Raw genomic sequence first — 7428 nt, 5'->3', positions numbered from 1 at the left:
TGAAGCAAATGGGTTAAGTGACTTGTCCAGAGTCACACAGCTAGTAAGTATTTGAGGCTGGACTTGAACTCTTATCCACTGTATCAATTAAATTTTGGTGCTTTTTTTCCCTCTCAATCATTCATGTCTATAGGTTGCTCAAAAATGTTAGACATTCTACATTTTCATTAATTTATGATATTTATCTTGATTACCTGACATTTGCCTTTGTCATATTTTTTCTTTTCCCAATTGTTCTAAGGAGTTATACCAAGTTCCTCACACTCTCAGATAATTAACTTTTGGATGATCCGTTAATAATTTGGTTCAAATTACACAGTATAGGAAATTTTGTTGCAAGGATAGACATAATAAAAGGTGAAAATGAGATTTCCCATAGTGCTCTAATCAATCACTATTACAACCATCATCCTTGACCCCAGATGGAAGAGTACTGATAAGGCTGAACTGTCTCATTGATTATAATTCCCATGGAATAAGCAGAAATATAATTAAATCTGACTTTATTAAGGTCTTTAGCACTGTTTCAAAGTGAAATTTTCTTTGGACCTATTGCAAAGCTCTGCAATAGAGTTAAAACTTTTCTGTTGGCAGTACTATGGCAGTTATTGGTGTGGTGACTATAAAATAGTAGGAAGATGGAATCTAAGATATACCATCACAAGAATCCACAGTATTAATTGGATTCACTAATTATCTGTAGAAAAGGCATCATGGTACTGTGATTATATATTGGATGATATCAGAAATTAGGCCGAATGTATCTATGGGAAATAATTTTTATGTTCAAGAGAATTGGAATATTTCCATTGGGAAAAACTCAGTGGTTATGAGAAAAAGTTATATCAAAAATGAAGCTTTTGTAACAAGAAAAAATATTTATGGAAATATGTGGAAATGTTAAAACCCAAAATGGTCAATCATGCTGGTGACTGTGAAGGTAGCCATACTGCTTTATTCTTTATCACTTTATTCTTGTTACTATGAATTCCCATGGCAGAAGTTTCTGAGGACTATTTTTTTCTAGCTCTTATATTTTTAGTCTTCCTGGATTTGCAAATTTTTTCTCTATATACACATATTAGATCCACAAAAGATCATTATACAACAAATAAGTACTTCAAAGACCAAAAAAATTTACTGTATTATCCAGGAGGGGACAGGACATTTGTGGTGACTTCTATTTTGTGTCTTGCCAAGTTTTGCTTTTGGAATTGGACTGACTTTTCACAATTTTAATAGGCTAATTTCTTGTAATCCTATTTTGGTCCTGGATAAAGTTTGTCTCCTAGATAGATATATTCTTACAATAATTTTCAAACTATAATTAGGCCTGTGATCTACTGGCATGAGTTGGCTCTTTTAAACTAGGATAATAATGAAGTCAGAATTCTAAGTCCTGACTCCTTCTCCAGTCCTTTATGCTTCTGCTGTAAACCTCCTGGGAAAGATTTTGTTAGTTAAATGTGCTTCTCAGACCTTTTATTTTTAATGTTGGTAGATATAAGTATTAAAGTAGTGTGCTGACAGTCTTCCCATATTGATCAACAAGTCTACCATATCAATAATCATTCCATCCCTTTGGCCCTCTAACTAAAAAATTATTAGGTATCATGATCAGTGTGGAATTCCAAAATCAAAAAATAACTCAACATAATGGGTTTCATAATGTGGTACATTCTATTTATAAACATAAAACGGAGGACTCTAGCTATAGATTTGGAAAGGACCTGAGCAGTCATCCAGCTTCCTTCCCCCACCCTTCATTTAACAAATGAGGTTGAGGCACAAAGAAGTCAATTGATTTTTCCAAAATCACAATCAATGGCAGAACTGGGATTTGCACCTGGGTCTTCTGAATCCATACACAGTGCTCTATATTAAAAATATCATGTACTATGCTAATATTTGCAAGTACCCAATTAATGTGCAACTATGATAAAGATCTACTTTCCATATTTATTAGGTATATTAAACACCTTCAATCTTTGTTTTTGGTTTTTCCCATGTGAAAACTTTTATATATTTTGTTTTTACTGAATTTTTTCTAGATAATCTCTTAGAATTAAGCCTGAAACCATCTTGAAGTAAGCTTGATACCTCATTATTATCCTCTGTGTTTCCATCATAAATGTTTTAGTATTGCAAAGATTGTTGCTCCTTTCTTGGGTCTGTTTGAAGAGTATGCTTCTGGGTACCCAAATCTGAGTAATGTAAAGGGCTAGAACTGAGCAATGCACTTGGATAATGAAGCACGTGAGACTAATTGCCAATTGGACAGTTCCCTATTAACTTGTTTGAAGGTTGACCCTTCCCAGCTGTTCTGTGCTGACTTGATTGGTGGGACAAAGAGGGGGGAGTGACGTGTGTGGGAGGAGGAGGAGGAGGAAATTGGGGCATTCTCTCTCCTGGCAGTTGAGGGAGGAAGGTGGTGTGGAGATTACTAGATCTAATTCCCTGGCGGTGACCTCATGAGACCAAGAATAAAGACGTTTGATGATCCTGACTCCGGCTGATTTCTGGGAAGACAGAGTTCCAGCAGAGTAAACTTAAAAAGTTTTCAGTATTTGAAATGAGTGGCAGCCATCAGCCAAGATAAATAACCATTAGAAATATTCCACAATTTAATCCTGAGTGCATGAGAGTCCAGAAGTATTCTAACATGATCTGAAGTAAATAAGAATTATATAGTAAAACTCCATTGATAGAAATGTTTAATTTAATTTTTTTTTTTGATGAGGCAATTGGGGTTTAGTGACTTGCCCAGAGTCACTCAATTACTAAGTGTTAAGTGCCCGAAGTCAGATCTGTTCTTGAGGGATCCTGACCCTCTTTATCCACAGTTTTATCCACTGTGCCATTTAGCTACTGCAGATAAGAAATATTTCTTGTTGGGTTTTGTCATGAAAATTGAGCAGAATCAACTTTGCTTTCACTAAAAACTTAAAAGAAAACAATGAAAAAAATTTTATTGGAAAAGGAAAATTAAAATTAGAATCTATAGTTCGATAGAATGTTGAGTTTATTCTTACTAAGAAATTTAAATTTGATGAGAAAGCATTGTTTTTAAAATCGCGATGGATTACTGGATGTTTCTTTAATTTCATATCTTTTTTGCTGAACAGAGTTTTGAGTTCTGCATCTCAAGGAACAAAACCAAAATCATAACCACCTTTCATTTAACTTTATGGTTTATTAAAACCAAATCTCTGATGAAATACTCGCCGATATATGTAATTTTGACTGGAGAATTATGGTGCATGGGAAAGAGTCTTGAATTTGGCATGGGAATTTGAACCCCAAGTCTAAATTCCCAATGTAACCTAAACAAGCAAATTATATTGCCTCATCCATCAAGTGAGGCAGTTGGATTAAATGACCTGTACTGAATTTCCCATAAGTTTCCATGATTCTATGATGAGCATCCATCTATGCTCATCTTAGTCTGGTCCTAGGAAATGGAGCCACAGAAACAAAAATTGTCGGAGGGAGTGTGGATGCATTGTTACAACTAGAGTGAAAATATTTTAGATCTACAACCCAAAAGTCACTCAAGTATATGTATCCTTTGCCCCAGTAAAACCATTACTATGCAAATCCTTCCAAAAAGTCAGAGGGAAAGTATCCTCCTTCCACCATAACTAGGTTTTACCCTATTAAAAAACCCTGGACTTCCCTGAATATGCTATTTTACTTCTTCCCTTCTCTACCCATCCCCTTCACCCACCAATATGAGTACTCTACCTTTTGGGGTTTTCCTTTCTAAGATCTCCCTGGATGTCTTCAGTAAAAGAATAAGTTTCTAAAAACAGTTAAAATTGCATAAAATGTTAAAAGCTGATCACAAGGTCAATCCAGGGCAAGTCACTTAATCTCAGTTTTCTAATCTGTAAAATGGGATAGTATTTTGAGAATCAAATGAGATAACAAATGTAGAAGTGCTTTGCAAACTTGAAAGTGCTATAAAAATACTTTTTAAAAGGATAGAATTGAATTAGTTTTGTGATAACATGAGGATAAAATCATAACATGTTTTTACTTACTGATATTAGTGTTTCCTAGTTACAGTGACCTAAAGAGGAAACATAATCTTATTCTTCAGGTAAATACATATATACAAATCCAAGTAATATCTCAAACTATTTTGGATCATATTTATGGTAGAGTGCATGGCAATAGCCCCATCTACTGTTGACAAACATTCTCCCCATTTCTTATTGAAATTTAATTAAAAAAATAATTTTAATAAAATAATCTGAAGATTATAATGAATTATAATGAAGATCAATTTTTAAAGTTTTCAAAAAAAAAGGAAGTTTTCTATCTGTACCAAAATCACAATAATTAATCTCATTTCTTCCTTTAGAGGATCCTAGGTTTCAAACTGTGCAGAACCTCCAAGGCTTTCTAATCCAGCTCTCCCCTTATGAATGAGGAATCTGGGGCTCCAAAAGATTCAGTCTTTTGTGCAAGATGACAGTGGCAGAAACGACAGAAGCAAAATTTTAACCCCAATCCCAATACAATATTCACTTTATTGTCCTTCTCCCTTCTTTCCTCCATCTTTTCAAAAAATTCATGGAGGTCAGGATTTTTAAAAAATCAGATCTGTTATGTTAATTGTTATGAGGAAATCCTGGAGAAGAAATTTCCAATAGAAATTGAGAAGGGCCCTGGATTCAAATTCTACTCTGATATTTATCACCTGTTTAAATTGCAGAGCAAGTACCTGTATCCATTTCTTTTGGCAATTTCTGTTTAATCTTCAGCAAGTCATTTTAGCCTCCCCAAGGCCTTAGCTTCCTCATCTACAAAATGAAGCAAATTGGACCAAATCAGGCCCAAGATGCCCATAACATTCCTACTTGCAGTCTGAGCCAGATTAAAATGTAGTTGGGAGATTTTTAAGAAAAAAATAAAATAAAAACACAATAAAACATAGATAATGCATGATTTTCTAATTCAACATGTGCCCCATTGGGTCCTTATGTGTTTTTTAATGACAGCCATGAGTATACAAAATTTTCCTCTTTAAAGAATTTTGATAGAACCACCAGATGGCAGTAAGTCTTCATCATGCACGGCATCTGTGCTTCTCATTTATGTATTTATATTTATGCACTCTTATTTTATTGGGTTACTCATTTTTTTCCTGAAGGTGTAAACATTTTATATCATAACCTGGACTCACTATAGTAATGCTATGGATAGATTGCCAGAGGGTACAACATGTAGACTAATGGGGTTGGATCCAAGAAGACAGGAAGACCTGAGTAGAAATTTACCTCAACACTTTATTTGCCCTGAACAAGTTAACTTTTTGAGGGATCAGCCTCAGTTTCCTCATCTACAAAATGGGGATTTAAGTACCTGCCTCACAAGGTGGTTGTGAAGATCTGATGAGATAATTTATGTAAAGTGTAAATGTAAGCTGTAATTATTATTATTACCTGAAGTATCATAGAGACATCAGCTATTATGAGCTAATTAGGGCTTTGTGAGTATTGCTAATTAAAATGTTGTATAAGTGTCCATTATAATTATTGTGCCCATCAGCCAGTCTAATAGAGTAAGTGGAAATTTTCAACACTAGATTCGCTGTTAAAACAACTGGATTCAAATCCTGGTTGGCCCAAAATATGTAGTTCCCCTGGGCCTCAGTTTCCAGATGGTAAACACATCTACACGTCCTCCAGGAACTCAAAAAACCCCTTCATTCTTGTTTAACTGGTTCCAACATAACTATCTTTACTTTTTTTTTTTCTATACATATATTAGTACATTTCACAAATCTTACTAAAGTCACTTTTTGCCCAGTTTTCAGGGTTTCTTCCTTCCTTTATTAGCCTTGTAAATACTCAACCTTTCCTGACTTCTTGACACATTTTGTGGTTCAAGGCACTGTTCCCCGGTTCTCCCGCCACTGAAATCCTTACATCAGAAGCATCTTTGCTATTATTTCCTTTTTTCTTTCTCCTCACTCTAGGGCAATAGAGTTCTTAATTTTTTCTGTGTCATAAATAACTCTGGCATTCTAATAACATTCCAAAATGTTATTAAGTGTAACATAAAATAAACTACGTAGGATTAAATAAGAAACCAGTTGCTTCCTTTCCCATCTTCTAAGATTCCTTCCTTCCACCTACTCTGAGGACCATAACCTTCTTATTGTTCCTCTGGCAAGACCTTCCAACTCCCAACTCTAGTCATTCTCACTGGCTTTCTCCATGTCTGGAATCCTCTCCCTCCTCATTCTACTTCCAGGCTTCCTTCTTGTCCCATTTTTTATGACATCTTTCTTAATCCCCCCTTATCGATAGTGCCTTCCCTCTATTATTTTCATGCATATGTTTTGTTTGTACATATTAAGTTTACATGTTGTATCCTGGTAAACTTTCTGAGAACAGGAACTATTTTTTTATTTGTTTTGTTTTGGGCCTTTATAGAGGTCTATCTTTATATTTGGCCTTTCTTCTCTTTTTTAGTACTTAATATAGTAAGTACCTAGACAAGGCAGGCACTTAAATGTTTGTTGACTTGATGTAGCTTTTTTTCCCCTTTTTTTATTGTTTTCCCTTTTTTCTGATTATATATGTGTATTAATTTTTAATACACATTTCTTTATGAATCATGCTGGGAGAGAAAAATCAGAACAAAAGGGAAAACAATGGAAGAAAAACAAGAAAAAAATGGAAGAAAAAGAAAAAAAAGTGAACCTAATGTGTGTTGATTTACACTCAGTCTCCACAGTTCTCTCTTTGAATGCAGATGGTATTTTTTAATCCAAAGTTTATTGGAACTGCCTTGGATCAATGAACTCCTGAGAAAAACTAAGTCTTTCACAGTTAATTATAAAACAATTTTGCTGTTACTATGTACAATGTATTCCTGGTTCTATTTGTTTTACTCAGCATCAATTCATGTAAATCTTTTTAGGCCTTTCTAAAAATCATCTTGTTCATCATTTTTTACAGAACAGTAATATTTCATTACTTTCTTATACCATATTTTATTCAGCCTTTCCCTAGTTGGTGGACATCTGCTCATTTTCCAATTCTTTGCCACCATGATTTATTATTTTATACATTTTAATAAGCACCTTATTAGTTGGGGCTATTTCATATTGTTCTGGATTATTAAAGTTTTTAGTAATGGCTACAATTTATTTATTCAGATTGAAGGAGTTAGAAAAAAGAAAGTACTTACAGATTTTTCTGGAAGTAAAATTTTATGAAAATATAATTCAATTCTATGCTCATAGAGACAGGCTGATAGAAATGAAAAGATGTGAGCATAGTACAAACCTATTTCCCACAATTTTCACATATAGCAGTTATTCTTGCTATTAGGGTTGAATGAAACTATTACTGAGTAAATCCCACTGTGCTGTCTTATAGTATGAGTTTATAATATGTCACTCAATTAACT

This window comes from Sminthopsis crassicaudata, chromosome 6 (assembly GCF_048593235.1).
Source record: "Sminthopsis crassicaudata isolate SCR6 chromosome 6, ASM4859323v1, whole genome shotgun sequence".
Lineage (NCBI taxonomy): Eukaryota > Metazoa > Chordata > Mammalia > Dasyuromorphia > Dasyuridae > Sminthopsis > Sminthopsis crassicaudata.
Note: the sequence above shows the minus strand (reverse complement) of the source record.